Source organism: Lygodium microphyllum, chromosome 2 (genome assembly GCF_053477565.2).
Source record: "Lygodium microphyllum isolate KBCC chromosome 2, Lygodium_microphyllum_v1.1.10, whole genome shotgun sequence".
NCBI lineage: Eukaryota > Viridiplantae > Streptophyta > Polypodiopsida > Schizaeales > Lygodiaceae > Lygodium > Lygodium microphyllum.
Genome location: NC_141136.1, coordinates 177,358,616 through 177,378,024, shown reverse-complemented (window position 1 = coordinate 177,378,024; position 19,409 = coordinate 177,358,616). Strand labels below are relative to the sequence as shown.

Genomic DNA, 19,409 nt, shown 5'->3' with positions numbered 1-19,409 from the left:
TTCTCACACAAAAGGAGGGGTGGCCCAGTAGTTTTAAGGACTTGATACATGGCTATTGGTGGGCATGCTACATTTTTTTAATACAAAATAGGTTGTCATGTAACTTGTTTGGGCATGGACACATTTCAGGACGGAGGAGATCCCCTGCCCAAAAGTGTCTGGCGTCCGTAAATCTCGCAACCTATGAAAATGTGACACATCAACGGACGTCGCGAAATCTCCCAGCCAAGCAGCTTTGTGATTCAAATCAAAAATCGTCAGCGGCAACGGCTCCCACGGCACCATTTCAAACTTTTAACCACTCGAAAAGAAGGAAAAAAAGAGCCACCACGCGAATGCCACCAAAGACCAAAACCAAAAAGGTTCAAAGGAGATCTTCTCTCTCTGTCTTGTCTGGTCTGTCTCCTCCCCTTCCCCTCGCCTTCCTGAATATCTCCCCCCTGCGTATCCCTCTCTCCCCATTCGCAGATTTCACATCATAGCCTCCTCTTCCCCGCTAATCCTTCGCCTCTTCCCTGTGCCGAGTTGTCCTTTGCCCTGCGTTTGCAGATTGCCATATCCTTTTGCGCATCAATATCATATCTCAAGTCGAATCTTTCCACGATTTTGGGACCCTCCAGCAGAAGCTATCCGCACCTTCTTGGCGAGTACTTATATGACTACCTTGATGGCGAGAGAGCAGTTGATGCAGGTGGAAACCACATGTGGTTCCTTGCTAAGTGAATTGCAGGTATACATGTCTTGCCACGGGCCTGTTCTTCGAATTACTGATGTTTCCCGAATTCCTTCACTCAAAGTTTGCTCTTTTGTACGCAGCTGATTTGGGATGACATTGGTGAGAACGATGATGAAAGAGACAGAATTATTCTACAGCTTGAACAAGAGTGTCTCGAAGTTTATCGGCGCAAAGTGGATCAAGCAAACAATGCACGAGCTAATCTTCATCAACAGATTGCAGATACACATGCAGAAATCGCTTCTTTCTGAAACAAGCATCTTTCTGAAACTGGGCTGGAATTGTGTGTGCCAAGGGATAGACCGCAACTCATTTTGGAAGCATCATTGTGTTATCATAAGGAACATGTTATACCTTAAATCATCACGCCTCTCAATCTCCGGAACATAATGTTTAAGGGTTAAGCTGGATAGGAAAGAAAGTGCTTTGACACCACCGATCATAACAAGGTGCTACTGGAATGTGCCTTTGTCAGCCTGGCATTGCTTTGCAAGCTACTATGAACTACTCGACTGCTAACCATGAGCTATTGCCATGTCAGAAAGAAGAGAGAGGCACTTCGCTCAAGGAGCAGCTTGCACAACTTACACCTCTTTTGCAAGACCTGACAAGGAAGAAGGAGGAGAGACTGAAGATGTTTCATGACATCAGAGCACAAATCCAATCGATTAAGTCTGAGATCTCACTGTCTGATATGCCCCAAGAAACTCTAAGGATAGAACACGATTCAACTCTCCGGAAATTAGATGAGCTGCAAGCACAGCTACAAACTCTACAAAAGGAGATAGTGGGGTGAACCCTTAGGTTTCACATGCTGTGTAGTTTCGTGATCCTTAAAATCTGCAGTTACAATGATATTTGTGTGTAAGAGTCGTTTGCTACCAGTTAAATCTTGGTGTTAAAAAGGTTATCCATGTCTGTTCAGGTCTGGTAGAACCTGCTGAGCTCCTTGTAAACATTGAAGAGCGTATTGGGTGCACTAAAGAGGAAGCATTCAGCAGGAAAAACATTATGGACAAGATTTTAAAATGGATGCAGCGTGTGAAGAAGAGAGCGAACGAGGTTAGAACCTTTATCCCTTCTAATGAATCTACATGCCTGCCACAGGTGTAGACTTTTACTGTTATACTAAAATAGTGCCTTTTTTAAGCTCGGGATGAGAATCGGTACAGTGCCACCAGAGGAGCACACTTGACTTTAAAGCGTGCAGAGCGCGCTCGAGCCACAGTCAGCAAAATTCCGGGTAAGCAGGTTCAAGACCTGGACATTGTTATGCTATGCCTTCAGCTTTCGGAATCTCTATAGTTATCAACTATTCCAACTACACACTATTACTGGTGGGTGCAATGTGTTAACACTTTGCTCAATTAGATCCACCTATTGCGTTAATCACTAGCTTGTAAGACTTTTGATGCTTGCTAGTTGGAGCTTCCATGGTAGTAGGGAGCCAATGTAACCACTAACGCACACACTTCTATCAATTCTTCTGAACAAGAATTAGATACATGTGACTTCAGTAACTATGCTCTGTTTTTTTTGGTTTTGGCCCTTGGGTTTCGGGGGGCGGGGGGGTTTACAGCTTTAGTGGAAAACCTGATCATAAAGACCAGAATGTGGGACTCGGAAGACATGGGCAAGCTTTTCCTCTATGATGGTGTAAATAGGTATTTTCTCTGTACATTCAAGAGCCAGGCACTGCAAACTTGCATCTTAACTTGATATTGTTATGTAACATTCGCATTACATATCTGCCTTACACACATAACCAGGTGAGGTTGCTGTCAATGCTGGAAGAGTACAACATACTGCGAATGGAAAAAGAAGAAGAGAAGAGAAGGTAACGGGTGCATACCATGTCGACTCACCCTTGACTTCATAACCAATTATGAGCTTTGGAAGCTTTTGCAATTGAAGCACTGACTTTAAAAAAACACATTGCAGGATCAGAAAAGGCTTCATGAGCAGGAAACCTTACTTGGAACAAGGCCAAGTCCAAATGGAAAGACTCCAACAGTGAAAAAATCACTAGGAGGGTCAAGATTAAATGGGGCCAACACTCCTGCATCCGGTCGCAGATTATCTCTTGGAGGGGCCATGCTGCGCCAAGAATCACCAGCTGTTGCAAGAATGTGTGGCATGACAACCCGAGGGAGACATGCAACTCCAGCTGCCAAAGATAGCAGAATCAAAGTGATGACACCAGCACCAGCTCCAGTGAACAGGGTGCTTATACCAGAAGATGGTAGTCAAACATTTTATGGTAAGCTATACTTGGTCTTGCTCAGCATTCTGTCACCAAGGAATATGAACTATGAACATGCCTTTCAATTTTGATTTTTCTTCAATACTCGACTATTGTTAGGATGGAGTCTAACTTGTTGGAGTTTTTGTCCAGGAATGAAAACCTCCAGACCATCAACTGTACCACACGAAAATGACCTAACTGCACCGTCGCGCCTACCACTATCACCAGTTTCTGCCGCTTGCGTTAGGCCTAATACCCATTTAGAGGATATGGGAAGCAGGGGTGTGGTTCCAGCTTTAGCCACACCGACGAAGGGTGCTTCAACGCTCATGAAGGGTGTAATGGTGGGGGGAGATAGCCCCCATGGGAGGCCAGTAGCAACAGCAGCACTGGCAGCATCGGTGGTGGATGTCGAGAACAGCCCTTGTAAGAGTGGTATTGGTGCACCCTCAGTGTTGATGCCCACTGGCAGCTAGCCCTAGCCCCCCCTATGCAGCAACATCAGCACCTGATGAAGAACACCCTGCATCTCAGAGACACAACATGGCTGAAGGTCCTTATCAGCAGCAAATTTACACATCTCAGCCCCCATGGGAGGCCAGTAGCAACAGCAGCACTGGCAGCATCGGTGGTGGATGTCGAGAACAGCCCTTGTAAGAGTGGTGGTGGTGCACCCTCGGTGTTGATGCCCACTGGCAGCTAGCCCTAGCCCCCCCTATGCAGCAACATCAGCACCTGATGAAGAACACCCTGCATCTCAGAGACACAACATGGCTGAAGGTCCATATCAGCAGCAAATTTACACATCTCAGCAGCAAATTTACACATCTCAGCCCCCATGGGAGGCCAGTAGCAACAGCAGCACTGGCAGCATCGGTGGTGGATGTCGAGAACAGCCCTTGTAAGAGTGGTGGTGGTGCACCCTCAGTGTTGATGCCCACTGGCAGCTAGCCCTACCTGAAAGCTTAGAAAACCTATTGTTAACATTAAGTAGCTTTTGAACAGATTACTTTTCTGCCCTAACCAGATTTGAATTATCATCTACGAAAAATTGGGCAACGAAGGGATTGCCACTTGGCATTGGAAGGCTCTTGATGGTACCTTGCCTCAGCTTTTGGTCCAAATTCTTGTGAACTGGATCAGTTATGATTGCAAATAGTAGGGGGGCCAAAGGGCATCCTTGTCTCATTGATCTTCTGATCTCAAAAGGTCTTGAACAAATACCATTTACTTGTAGCACATCAGTGGCATGGCACCCCTATCTCATTGATCTTCTGATCTCAAAAGGTCTTGAACAAATACCATTTACCTGTAGCACATCAGTGACATTTGTAAATAGTGCCTTGACTATTCTCAAAAATCCTAGACCAAACCCCATTGATCTCATGACCTCTAAGATGAACTGCCAGCTTATCCTGTCATAAGCTTCATCAAAGTCCATATTAATAAGGACAAACTCAGATCAAGTTCAAAATGGCATTGTGAATTCTCCTCTCCTGCACAAATCCATGTTGTTGAGGGTGAAGGATTCTACCAAGAATACATTTGATCTGGTTAGCCATAGCTTTGGCAAGGATTTTGTAACCAACATTGAGCATTGTCAACGGTCTCTAGCTACCCATTTTGATCCTATCCAACGATTTAGGGACCAACTTAATAAGACCTTGGTTAAGCTCTGTCGGCACTCTTCCATATCCTACTTGATCCTATTGTAAAGGCGGCACATGTCACTTGCACACTCATCCTAAAGTACTTGGAAAACCTCCACTTGTATGCCATCTATACTAGGAGATTTCCCTTTAGCCATTTTATCAACCACAAACTTGAGTTCCTTAGTTGAAATGGGTCTGCACAGAAGAGTAGCCTCGCCTGGGGTGATTAGGTTTCTTCCTTCATCAAGAAACTCATTTAGCTTCAGAACGTAATCAGTTGGTAACTTAGGCTCATAACCTACAATTGCTAAAAAGTGCTTAGTAAAAGCTCTCGTTGTATCAGCATCATCCTTAAGGATCTACCCATGACCATCATCAATCATAGTGCTCATCTCCTTACTCTTTATTTTTAGGGCCCTGAAAAAAAAACTATTAGGAGCATCACCAACTAAATACCAAGACCCCTTTAACTGCACCTTGGTTGCTTCTACTTGGTATTGGAACAATCCTTCCATATAACACTCTACACTTTTCAATACATTATGCAGAATAAGATCTTGAGGGCAAACAACAAGAGCTTGAAGAATTCTCTCCCTGACTTGTTTGCTGCTGTTTAGCCTCTCTTGACCTGTGCATGAGCCCTTCCGTACTATTTCACTACCTCCACTATAGCATTGGTACATCTTAACCAATTGCTGAGTGGGTGGGCTCTAGAGTCCCTACACTTACTCCAAGCCTCCTTGAGTTTGCTAGCAAAAGCCCTCTCTCTTAAGAAAAGAGGTATTTAATCTAAACATTGGCGGTCCTCCATCTATTGAGTTCATATTCACCATTCTCAAAGTGCACATAATAGGCATGTGATCTGACATAGCAAACTCTGTTAGCATTGAGAGCCCTACATCAGGCATGATCCACCAAGCCCCATGGTTGAGGGAGATAGATCTTGTCTAGCATGGTTGCACACCAATGATAGCCCATTTGCTTATTATGCCATGTATAATTAAGTTTTTCCCCTCCAAAATCCACAACTACATCAACTAGCTCTTGGGATACTTCCTCTTTACTTCAAGGGTTCTTCAACTACTTCTACTTCTTTGAGCTATTTCGAGCTTGTATTCTTTCTCTTACAATATTGCAAAACATTCCCCAAGCTAAACATCCATCCATTAGAACAATAACATAAGTAAATAGAGGCTTATAGATCAGAGATTAGAAAAAATGCTAAAAAAGAGGAAAGTAGTATGATAGACAGTGTAGGATAAGGAGAAGTGGGAGAGAAAACACGATTGATAATAAATGTGCAATGAGTAAATAAAGGAATTTGGGGAGTATCTTGTGGTTGGAAAAGAAGATGAGAAATAACATAGGGAGTCATTTTAAGTATGGATAGATAAGAATCCAATCTATGGGCCATCTGTTGATAATAAGTAAGGCAAGGCACTGATGGACCTAGAACAAAGCGATGATTATAAGCTTTTAAGAAGGAGGTATCAAAAGGAAATTGATTAGAAATATAGGCTAAACGATCATCTCTTAATTAGTTAGTAGTTTATAATCATGTAGGAGCTTTCAATTGTCTTTAACTAAATACCACAAACTCAATCATGGAATGCTAAGACACCTTAGTACATGCATTCACTTTGAAAGGATAGGCTTGAAAATAATAATCCATCCATCTACAACTCCAAGTGTCTGACATAAAGAAAAGCTTACAAGATCACATCCCCCATATACCAAGACATATCATCATCATCATCAAGAATAAGAAGATCACCTCTAAGTTACATGTAAGATATCAATATGGTGTCTGGTATAATTGAATTAACAAAAACCATTTGGGCAACTTCTATTAAAAGTTCTAAGGAATAAACACCACCCCATTCATCCTTTGAAAGATGCAAATCCATAGTGAATCATAAATATTGAGCCAGTTTTTCGTTCGAATAGCCCGTATCTTAATTTGAAAGGTTTATGCCTTACTTTTTGACACATAGAGCAGCTACCTTCCTTTAAATGAATCGTATGAACAGCCAAGATGGGAGGAATACCTCTCAGCTCATCATAACTCCAAGCAAAGATGTCACAGAATTGCTGAATCAGGGACACATAGTCCTTCCTTTCTTTCAAATTGAGCATGAACCCTAATTTGATTGGCCGTGAATCATTCAATGTACCAAGGTCTAACTCCCTTACATCTATATCCCTTATCCTCTCCTGAGCTTCTATTGACTCATTCAAAGTTACTTGATAGATATCCTCTATAGTGGACCAGAAGTCATTAGATTCGCCACTTGATGACGACTCACTAGCATCTAACTCTGATGAGGATTAAGAAACTCTCTCACTTTGAGGAGATTTAGGGTAGGCATCTACTACTACACATCTAGTACCTTTGCCAAAGATCAACCAACCAGATATCAACCTAACAGTCCACTTGTAAGATCCATGGCATGCCTAGTAATACTTAATGACCCTAAAGTTCAAAATGCATTCCACATTTACAACGGTCACATGGACTTTAGTAACGCAACCTTCAGGTTGCCTTGAATTGTCATCAGACATTCAAAGAATTGTGGAGACATCTTTTTTTATTTCTAATCCCAACCTCTCCACCAATTCCAAACTCATGATATTGACAGAGGATCTTGTGTCCACAATAGCATGATCCACTAATATTCCATCAATGTATGTTGCTACCCTTGGACAATGCTTTTCAACATGTTCAAACCAATCATCTCCTACTCGCACTATTCCCAAGGGCTCAACAATGTACCCCATATGTGAAGAATCTTCTTAAATTGTTTACGTACTCCTAGAGATAACTTAATTAGCTACAGGAGATTTACATCCGGCTTCACTTCACAAAGAGAACTCGCTAAATTATCATCAGTCATTCAGGTTGTCTTAAATTGTCATCAGTCATTCAGAGAATTGTGGAGACATCTTTTTTTATTTCTAATCCCAACCTCTCTACCAATTCCAAACTCATGATATTGATGGAGGATTTGGTGTCTACAATAGCATGATCCACTAATATTCCATCAACGTATGTTTCTACCCTTGGACAATGCTTTTCAACATGGTCAAACCAATCATCTCCTACTCGCACTATTCCCAAGGGCACAACAATGTACCCCATGTGCGAAGAATCTTCTTAAATTGTTTACGTACTCCTAGAGACAACTTAATTAGCTACAAGAGGTTTACATCCGGCTTCACTTCACAAAGAGAACTCGCTAAATTATCATTAGTCATTCAGGTTGTCTCAAATTATCGTCAGTCATTCAGAGAATTGTGGAGATATCTTTTTTTATTTCTAATCCCAACCTCTCCACCAATTCCAAACTCATGATATTGACGGAGGATGTGGTGTCCACAATAGCATGATCCACTAATATTCCATCAACGTATGTTGCTACCCTTGGACAATGCTTTTCAATATGTTCAAACCAATCATCTCCTACTTGCACTATTCCCAAGGGCTCAACAATGTATCCCATGTGTGAAGAATCTTCTTAAATTGTTTACGTACTCCTAGAGACAACTTAATTAGCTACAGGAGGTTTACATCTGGCTTCACTTTACATCTAGTACCTTTGCCAACCGACAAGATATTAACCTGATAGTCCACTTGTAAGATCCATGGCATGCCTAGCAATACTTAATGACCCTAAAGTCCAAAATGCATTCCACATTTGCAACGGTCACATGGACTTTAGTAATGCAACCTTCAGGTTGTCTTAAATTGTCATTAGTCATTCAGAGAATTGTGGAGACATCTTTTTTTAATTCTAATCCCAACCTCTCCACTAATTCCAAACTCATGATATTGACAGAGGATCTGGTGTCCACAATAGCATGATCCACTAATATTCCATCAACGTATGTTTCTACCCTTGGACAATGCTTTTCAACATATTCAAACCAATTATCTCCTACTCGCACTATTCCCAAGGGCTCAACAATGTACCCCATGTGTGAAGAATCTTCTTAAATTGTTTACATACTCCTAGAGACAACTTAATTAGCTACAGGAGGTTTACATCCGGCTTCACTTCACAAAGAGAACTCGCTAAATTATCAAATTCATGATAACTAGCAAAAACTCTATTTTCTTGCCAGACCATTCTCTCATTTGGCCTTTGAACTAGCTTTTGTGCCTCTTTCTTGGCTTTTTCCTTCTTCTTTTCCAACCCTTTATTGGGGTCACTTTTACCATCGACGACCTTTAGTGGTCTGCCTTCCATATTACGATTAAGGACTTGTGTCCCCTTGTCATCTTGCTTAAGGGTTCCTTCGACAAATTTTACCTTGTCTTTGTCAACTTCTTTATCCATTTGACCTCTCGTAATGACCCACAAATTAGAAGCTTCAGTGCCATTGACACAAATAGCTTCTTGATACTAACTTCATTGCCACTAGACCGAAGAAGTTATCAAAATCTTCAATCTCCAACTACAAAAAAAGATGAGTGTTAAATGAATGTTGAAACCAAACATATTAATGTATCTTACCAAATTGGAGATAATAGTACCAATTGATTTTCATCATTCTCTAGCTTAGTTGGATTCCATATATTAATTGATGATTGTGCCTCATCGGTATCTTCCAATTCTTTAACGTACCCCAACTCCTCTCTTCCAAAATTAGAAATTCCAAGTCGTTCTTAAAGGTGGTTGAACTCCTCATCAGTAATCCCATACTCTTTCTCAACATCCTTTGCCTTGTCAAAACAAAGAGAAAAAACATCCCCTACATCAATAAACTTGTCATCTGTAATTTCAGTATCCAGTTTAAGTAACTCTTCTTTCAATTCATTTTCAACATCAACAATGCCATTTCTAGCATCGGAAGCCTTTGCAATGATCGCTAAACAATAATTCTCCTAGAGATTGAAGAGCCTTTAGATATCTTTGAGATAGCAGTATGTATTCCTTGTCCTTGATAGATAAAGTTGGAAGGAAAGGAATGGTATAGAAAGAAGGAGTCACATACAATATCTACATTTACATGGTTTCTTCAATTATGGTCTCAACTTTGAATTGGGAAACATCTAGTTTGCCAGCAATAAATGCTTCTTGCTCGGGATCCAAACATTCCCTTGCATCCTTGTCACTTGCCACCTCATCCAAAAGGAAAAAGCTGGAACATTTTGGTTCCTCAAATTGTTGTTCATCAGATTTGAGAGGATATTTAACAAGATTATATGGAATGAATGCAACTGCTTTTGACATAAGCCTGCATTTCCTAGAAAGAGCAGAACAAAAAAAAATCTAGTGCACAAAACCTGTTAAGAGAATGAGATGTATACTTCCTTATGAACAAAACATTCTCTAAAGTGAGCTCCCAATAGGTATATGAACATATTCCTTTGCATCCTTTTCAACCACAGAAAATGCAAGACTTTCAAACTCAATAAACTCCTCCAATTTATTTTTTTGCAAGAATTCAAGACATGGTCAATATCCCAATCAAGGTTGAAAATATCCATTACAGTTCCATACTAAGATAACTCCATGCCATTCTGAAGAAGAAAGTCTAGGAGCCTTTCTGAGGAAGAAACTTTTTCGCCCCTTTGCTTTTCCAGATATGGTGTGACTACGTTTCTGCGATCTCGTGGTTTGCTGCTTTCGCGTCGTATCTGCATTTGCTTATACATCCCTATGAAGTCGCAAATATGGTGCAAATAGGTCTATTAAATGATTACGTATCTCTCCTCTCGCACTGTATCTTACCTTGTGTTGTTTCTAATTTTTGATTAGTCTACCTGCCATTTTCTAGTAGGTGATGGCAAGGACAAAGCAAACCGCAAGGAAGGTGTATATGGACAACAAGGATAGTGAGGAAGAGCCAAGGCTGTCAGTGGTTCCTCAAGGTTTCCCTCTTGAGATCCCTCCTACCCCTGATTTCCCTCAATCTCCTACCATGCAATTAAAAATCAAGTGCAAAGACTATGTGTTCTCCCCTTGCCCATGGCAAGCTCCATTTTGTTGACAACCAACCCTGTGACCTTGTTAAATAGTCCTCTCCTACAACTGTCAAGTTTTTGACCTCCCTTAGAGCACCTATTCAGTAAAGAAAGCAAGCTAGACCCTCTTCTACTCATGGAGGAGAGCCTTCCAAGCCTAAGAGAAAGAGAAGGTCTAGATTTTATTATGTTCAAAAGTGTTTTCATGAGATAGTGATAGATTATCAAGGGTGTCCACCACTGAAGCTAGCATGCAAAAGAAATGGTAGCTTGCAACCATTCTTTGTCCTCAAGAGGTAGCTGAAGACTTTGTTATTGACTTTATGAGTGATGCTTACATTGTTATTGCTCTCCTCATGCTCATAGGGTGATAATGATTAATAAAGACTTTAGTGTGGTCAATAGAATCAAGTATAGGTTCGACAAGGTATTGAAGCCCTTTCCCACTACTGATAAAAAAGCCTTTGAGATCCTTAACATTCTACCAAAATTATCTAGGAGAGTGAAAGGGCAAAAGATGGAGGAGGTGACACATATATACCCAACAAAGATTAAGTCCCAGCAAGTGTTTGTTCAACAAGAAAAATCATAAGAGGTTATAGAGTCTGAGGATGAAGTTTGCAAGAGGAAAATCGTTGTCCTTGGCCCTATCAATTTGAAAAGAATGAGGGAGGTATATGGGCAAATGGTTGTTAATATTTCTTGTACTTCTAACGAAGAGGACTATCTTAGTATATCTCATGAGGACAAGTCCATGCTTGTTAAAAAATATATTCAGTTGTATGATTTTGTAGCTTTTCGTTGCATAAGGTAATGCATTTTGACTCTCAAAAATTTTAGTATATGGAATGATGGTGTTGTTCATTGCCAATAACACTCCTTTGTTTTTGCTATTGGTTTTAGGGGAACTACCATATTTTTTGACCTTACGTGGTATGGAATTTTACAAAGGAGTTAATGTATACATCTTTTTTGTATTCATTTTTTACTAACATTTCACTTTGCAGATTTTGATATACTCACTAGAGAATTTATCCTCATGAACTCTCTTAGTAGTATCCATGGTCAAGTAAAAATGTGCATTGAATAGAATACTGCTTGCTTTTTGGTTTATTGTTTATTTTATTTTATTGTCGATTTTAGTAACATGTTTCCATTTGTAGTGTTGGCAAGATCATGGCTATCTTTTTGGACACCACTTATGAGGATATTGTTGATCCTCTCAAAAACCATATAGGTTTCTTCAACAAGAAGTACCCTTGCAAAGTGATGTACATTCTTGTGGATGGAGAGTGATTTCAAATGTTTACACGACAATAGATTCAAAGTTACTCAAGATAGATGGGGGTAATGCAAGTTTTTTTCACATTGTTTGTTTTTTGAGAAACCCATCTTTGATTTTTCCAACTTATTATATTTTTTCTCGTAGTGCCAAGATTACCCAAACTCATACATGTGGTGTATAAGGGAGTGATATATTAAGTTGATTTTAGGTAGGGAAATCACATCAGTTGACCAGTCGACCCCGATTCCCCTCCACAAAAATCCTCAACTAAGAGTAAGGGTGAGGGAAAGTCATCTGGAAAGTAGTAAGGTGAACTTCAAAAAGAAAGAAATGCCAACACTTTCTCCTATCGAGTCTCATCCATCTCCTTGTCAACCCCAAGAGAAGAGGTTCCTTGTCCAAGTCAAATTTTTCCGGCAAAACCAAAGAAAAAAGCCATTGTAAGGAGATTAGATATCTTTGCAGAAAGCAACAAAGAGGTTACAAAGCCAAAAGAAGATAAATAGATCCAAACTGAAACTAGGAGGGATCTCCATTGTTATACAGTTTATAAGAATAGAAGTGGCCAAAAGTAATTTAAACCCACATATTGCATTGCTACCATCATGAAGTTGCATTTTCTGTCCCAAGCTTAAGTGTGGCTATGCACGAGAGATAAAAAGGTTAAGAATGTTGGACCAACCACATGATGGAGTTAGAATGATTACCAAAAAATAGATTATTGGCAATGTGCACTCTCATCTCTAAGAAAGATCTAGTGAAGGCCTGGTTTGACAAGCATGTTTAACAAGGAGATTTCCAAAAATGTTCCCTAGTGTTTCTTTATTCTAATAAAGGCTATAAATAGAAAATAAATTTTAGGGGTCTATGTCCTTTTAATGTCTGATCGAGTAGTAGAGCTAGCAATGTGGAATTTGAGACACTTGATGGTGAACACATCATTTTTTTCAATGGTAGCTGAATCAAATATATTACCTACCAAAACACCCATTCCATGAACCTTGAATTGTGCTACCATCAATTTCCATACAAGTAGTAAAAATCATAGAGCTTGATTTCAAAGATGAAAAATAAATACTCGCCCACTATCTAATAATCAAGTTGATGGTAAAGAAAATGCACACGATCGATACCCTGATTGATGAGGGTGCTAACTCTAACATAATGAGATATAGCGATTAGACAAAGTAAGCTCCATTAATTTTTACAACTGCAAAGGTACATCCATATGGAGGTACTCCTTACATAATGTTATGAAAGTGCCTAGTAATGTTGACCCTCAAGATTGAAAGTTTACCTACCACCTTCTATGTGTTACCTAATATAGAAAGATTTGCAAATGAGATATTATTGGGTCATGTATTTAAACCAATAAACCAGGTGTATAGTTTATTTTAAAATGCAACAGATTCACTTGGAGCTACCCAATGTAAGGATAATTATGACTTTTAGCAAGGATACACTTAGTTTTTGAATGAAAGCAGCACCACCAACGTCTTGAAGCTCATTGAGTTGTCCAAGCTTTTGTGACTTCTCTCATGTTTTCTCTCTCATTCTAGTCTTTCTCTATCCTCATCAGTATTTCTCTCTCCTCTTTTCTCTCTCTTTTGTAATTTTCTCTCTCCTCCCTAGTCCCCTCCTTGATAAGTGGTGTAAGAGCATTGATCTTTGATCCCGTTTGGTCACATTCTAACCAAGGTTTTCCATTTAGACAGTCAATCTAAGGTTACACAAGTACAACTCTTGAATGAGATTGGTGCAATGAACAAAGGTCCATCAGCTAACGAAGATAGCTCAGTTGGAGCTTGTTCTAAGACATGGAAGTAAAGTTAAAGGCAAGTTCAACAAATTAGTAGGTCTTCATGAAGATAGAAGCCATTTTGGAAGGTATTTTTGGTTAAAGTAGACGTCTCAGGACTTAGTTACAATTTAAAATCAAGTTACTTTTTGGAAAAATCTTTCTCTCTCTTCTCCCTGTAATCTTTCTTCCAAGCTCTCATGGTGGACAGCCCATTGGATCTCTTTTTCTAGTTAGTAGACCCACCCTCTCTTCTTGTTGAAACTATGGGAAAAACATTCATTGTAGCTTCCCAAGCATAACTTTAACCATGGTTATGATTAGCCCAACTTTTACACCACAAAACACACTCATTTGTAGCGGATCTTCAATGATTCACAACAATTAATCTCTCTACCATACTTCACAAACATAGTCAACATCAAGTTACCTCATGTATTCAAGCAATCTTGCTCCAGATTTGGCATCCTTTCTCTTCTTCTCTTTAGAAAACCCTAATACACAACATGGCAATCATAGCTAATAGCTTAAAGACTTCATCTTCTTCAACATTTACCATTTTCTAGCCTTCAATACACCTCTATGATTGTTCTACTCCAAGAATCGAACCAAGATTGACACACAGATGAAGAGGATTCAAGAAGGGCATCACGGGACAAAATTTTGGGTGTTTTATGCATAAAGCTCAAATTTCTTATCATTGAGCTTTCAAAAGGGCTAAATACTCTTCTATTGCAAAGGCTTAAGCACTCTATAAGCATTGGATTGGGTGTTTTATCCATAAATATCAAATTTCTTATGATTGAGCTTTCAAAAGGGCTAAATACTCTTCTATTGCAAAGGCTTCTGCACTCTATAAGCATTGGACTGGGTTGATGAATGTAATTGAGACTATGAAGCATTATGGAGAATTTTGGACATTTCATTTTACCGTCATTGCTAAAGCTTGATTCTTATTGAGTCATCAATCTTTGAAAGAGGTAATCTACTCACCTACTCTTTTAAATATCTCCTAATCCAATTTTTGAAAATTTATCCACTTGTTGATGGGAGATGATGGTATTCATAGGCTTCTTACCATGTATCAGAGATAGATGCCTCTTTTAAATTGATTTAATCTTCCTGACCAATTCTCAACATTAAATCCAATTGAATTGCAACCATTTTTCAATCTTTTCATGCTTTCATTAAGTAATCTTGATTTTTATTTGGATCTTTATTTGCCCCAAAAATATATCTTAAATGGATAAGCTATTAGCGAGTCACTGAATTACAATGGTAAGACTTGGATCCCATCTTGATTTTCAATTCTCCTTTTCCAATCGATCCATGTACTTTATTAAACGCTGAAAGCTTGAATTCTAGAATTGCATTTCATCCTTGTTTTCTTAGATTAGCATGGTTTTGCAAGACAATGATGGATATTTCAATTAAGAAAAATGGCGGATGCCAAGAGAGATAGTGGGACAAAAAAGAGGTAACCCTCCTGATCCCAAAGGGGTGCAACTGAGCTTTGTTCACCTCCCAATGTAAGAAGGAAGTACATGCATAGGTTGCAAAGATGTGGGGTCTTGGTGAGAGGTAGGTCAAGAGGAGAGAGAGAAGATATGGAAAATTAAGATAAACACACTAAAAAATTGTAAGCAAGAATAAGATCCTATATATTTTTGGTGTTGTAGATTGAACCTTTAATCATGCATCCTGATTCATAAACCAAACCTTGATTCATAAACCCAAGTCCACAAGCTAACCCAATTCCTATGCTCTATTCAGCCTTCATTCTCACATCCTCCTCAATCTATAAATCTTGATGTACAAGGATAATGGCATAACTTCATCAACATCCTCATGACACTTAACATTTCTTATGTCCACCAAAACAATGGTTGTCATGTCCATTAGCAAGCAATAATGCTTCATGTAGATATAGTATGAGCTAAAGTCATTTCTTGGACAACATATTGAATGCTAGTCTTTATGAAATCATAAGAGTCTCTCAACACTCTCTATTCTTGAATACCAAGTAAGATGGTCAACCTTAGATTATCTTCTTGGCATTATTATCCACCCATGGCATCCTTGGTCGCTAGCTTTTGAGAGGATTTGGAATAACCAACAAAGACATCATGTTGAATATATGGTAGCATGTAGCTCATAATCAAATAGCCCCCTCCATCACTAAACCGTAGTCATCTCCATCACTTTGTTGCTATCCACCCAAAAAATCTAGACAGCTTAAAAAATAGTATCACATTCTCTCGATAATTACTTTTCTTGAAAGTGTTACCCTCATCCCTCCTATATTTACACACTCATTCCATAATGATAATAAGACTCTTCTATCAACAAATCATTTGGCGATAGATGTTGATGACAACTACTCCCTTAGTCAAGTGCTACCTCACCCTTGAAAACACAGTGCTACTGTAGCACCAATGCATGTTGCTAAAATTAAGGCCATCTTCTACTTGCTTTAGACCATGCCAAAATATGTTGATGATAGTGAGAGCTAAAAAGATGAATGGGTTGCCTCTTACCCACCCAGCCTCGAATCCTCACTAAGAGAGCTAAAGAGGGGCACTACCTAGCCAAAGGAAGGATGTGCTAAGACATCCCTTTCCTCAAGGAGAATAGAAATAACTAAAAACACAACTTCACAAGAGAGAATTTGTAGCCCATCTTAATGGAAATGAAGTTGATGGAATGTTAAGAGAGGTGATGGCTCCTAAATTCTCCCATGAACATATATATAATATGAGAAAATAAGGATTCCCCACCAATAGAGCATATAGCAAGTCTTACTTAATAAGTTTAAGTATGAATGTAGAGGGAGAATTAGAAGAGAGTACATATGATTTAGACAAAATATTAGAATATGAGAGAGAGAGAGAGAGAGAGAGAGAGAGAGAGAGAGAGAGAGAGAGAGAAGAGGAGAAGAGATAGAGGAAGCTTGCCATTATGTATTCATGGAATGAGAAGATGAGAAGAGAGGGAGACAAAAGGAGAAGAGGTAGAGGAAGCTTGCCATTATGCTACATAATAAAAGAGACTCACTCATAGCTTACCTCAAAGAGTGCTTTCATGTGCCTGTCATTGTGTTTTTTTACATCTCCATGGACTTCTTATACAATCTCCATAAGGGATTAGATTAAGCTAATATTTTTTTATTAGTATAATCCTAGATGATGTATGGCATCATTGAAAATATGGAGAATAGTGGATGGGACAAGTCTCCACCTTGGTCATCATGCAAGAAGCCAAGGATGGTGGTAGGACAAGCTAGAGAAAGGGAGCTAGATTACAGGAAGTGGATGCCCAAAGCACATTATTATAATATATTTACAAGAAGGATAAACTGGGAAGCTGATGTGGTGAAAGAGAGAAGAAAATTGCATATAGCTAGCAATCTGCGCCTTCGTAACTTCAAATCAGTGAAGAATCTAAAAAAGGTTTCTTTTGCAACTTTGTAGACCAGGTCAAAATCAATCGGATAGCGTGAGAATTTTCTTGAAATTCCATTTCCTTTGGGATTTATTGAAACTATAAAAAATGATTTTCAAAAGTTGCTTTAAGCATGTGATAGAGAGGATCCATACTTGTAAGCTTTTGTGTAGGATCCAAATGACACCATGATGTGGATATTGACTTGTGTACAAGGGTGAGGTATCCTCTAATAATGGTGATAGATTTCAAATCTTGGTGATGCAGGTGGAACCCACGTGTAGTTGGAGGCTAGTCCTTTGAATAAAACTATGCACTCACTCAATGTCTAGGTGTAATCCATTTCCATCTTCACTAAGATAACCCATTCCTTTTACCCTTTACATTGACATCCCTCCTAAGAACTTGTTCCTCCACTTGCTAGAGTTATCATAACCTAGAAGCAATAATGTAGCATACCTAATGCTTGAAGAGTAAACTGTGATATGGCAAGGCTCTTGATAGGGGTTTTGGCCAAATTTTGTGGTAGAAATCTGATTTGTAAAAAACCGAGATCATTAGCCCTCCCCTTAGGCTAGAGGCATTGATGCCTCTAGTTAACTAATGATGGTCTAATAGAGCAGGGAGGAATGCATCCCCTCATTGGTGGCTCTTCGTTGAATGGCTACTCTAAAGTGTCCCTATTTCTTTGAGAATAAGGCTTGAGTCGCCATCCATTTACACTTGTTTTGTGAACCCTCCCATCCATGTCACCTAGCTTATAGCTGCCATTTGGATATCTCCTTATGACCATGAATGGCCCTTCCCACTTGAACACAAGTTTAGTATCCTTTCTGTTATCAAAGCGGTTATCATAGCGTAGCACAAGTGATCCTTCCCTTATGTGTTTGCTAGCTAACTTCTTATTAAATATCTTCCTCCTCTCTTCAATCTGCATCGAATAGTGTTGGACTGCTGCTTCTCTGTCTAACTCCAGCCTCTCTAGATTCAAGATCCTTTCCTCTAACTTCTTATCTTGATTCTTCTCTTGACTAGCTACTAAAACACACAAGCTGGCTAGTTCTACCTCTATAGGAAGCAAAGCCTCTTGGCCATAAACGAGGTGAAATGGAGTATAGCCAAGTGAGGTTCTGAATGAAGTCTTGTAGGCCCAAAGAGCTGCACTCAAATTTTTATCCCAGTGCTTGGGGTGCATGTGTACTTTCTTGGTAATTATCTTACAAATTAGCTCATTCAACTTTTCAACCAAACCATTACACTGTGGGTAGTAGAGAATAGAATGTCTGTGCTTGATTTTTAGCCTTTCCATTAGCTTCCCCATTAGATTGGCCCTTAAACCAGGACCGCGATTAGAGATAATTTCTAAATGTATACTAAACGTGCAACAAATTTTTTCAAACACAATTTTTTCCACTTCTTAGACTGTGATCCTACTAGTTGCTGAAACCTATGCCCATCTCGTCATGTAGTCCACACCCATTATGATGTATTCCTTGCCAGATTGGGTTTGTGGGAGTGGCCCTATTGCATCAATCCCCCATTTCTCAAATGGGCGCCATATATAGTTATGGGATTTTGTTCCTCATGCACTAGCTTCCTTGGTCTGGCCTTTTGGCAAGTATCACAAGTGCGGCATCAATGTTGCATATCTCGATGTAGACTAGGCCACACAAAACCGGATTGAAGAATCTTTTTGCTAGTTTTTTCTTGAGCAAAATGTCCGCCACAAACCCCCTCATGGCACCTCTTAATCAAATCCACAATCTCCTTTGCTGTTGGCACCCTTCTAAGTAATGCATCCTTTCCTTTGCAATACAACATATCATTTATCAAGCGGTATTTAGTGGCCTTAGTAGCCAACCAACTTTTCTCACTCTTACTCATATGTGTAGGTCATGTTATAGCACATCTTGTAGTTAAAGCTTATCCTAAAACAAGGGGAGCTTTACTGTAATGATGCCCACAATTACCTCTTTCAAAATTTCAGCTACTAGAGTATCTGCGTTGCTGTTTGTGCGCCTTGGCACAAAATAGATCTGGGCTTTCTATAGCTTCCTCATGAGAGTTTTAGCTTCTCTCATTTTCACAGCTAAGTTATCATTTTTACAAGCTCAAATTCCTTTTATTTTCTTAACAATTAGCATAGAATTCCCAAAAACATTAAGTCGAGTGACACCATGTGAGAGACACCACCTAAAACCTAAAACCTAAAACCAAGGCTTGATATTCTGCCTCATTATTAGAATGGACATCCTCCAAGCTGATACCTTCTTCATAAAGTTTG

General features: G+C 39.4%; 1 pseudogene across 1 annotated transcript; it reads left to right on the top strand.

Moving 5' to 3' along the window:
* The first annotated feature begins 312 nt into the window (after positions 1-312).
* Positions 313-5,358, top strand: LOC148040651 (65-kDa microtubule-associated protein 1-like; annotated as a pseudogene). The gene is made up of 9 exons (XR_015688153.1): positions 313-730; positions 817-981; positions 1,182-1,529; positions 1,592-1,798; positions 1,887-1,979; positions 2,316-2,392; positions 2,506-2,580; positions 2,678-2,996; positions 3,132-5,358. The product of XR_015688153.1 is annotated as a 65-kDa microtubule-associated protein 1-like (transcript).
* Positions 5,359-19,409: the final 14,051 nt, after the last annotated feature.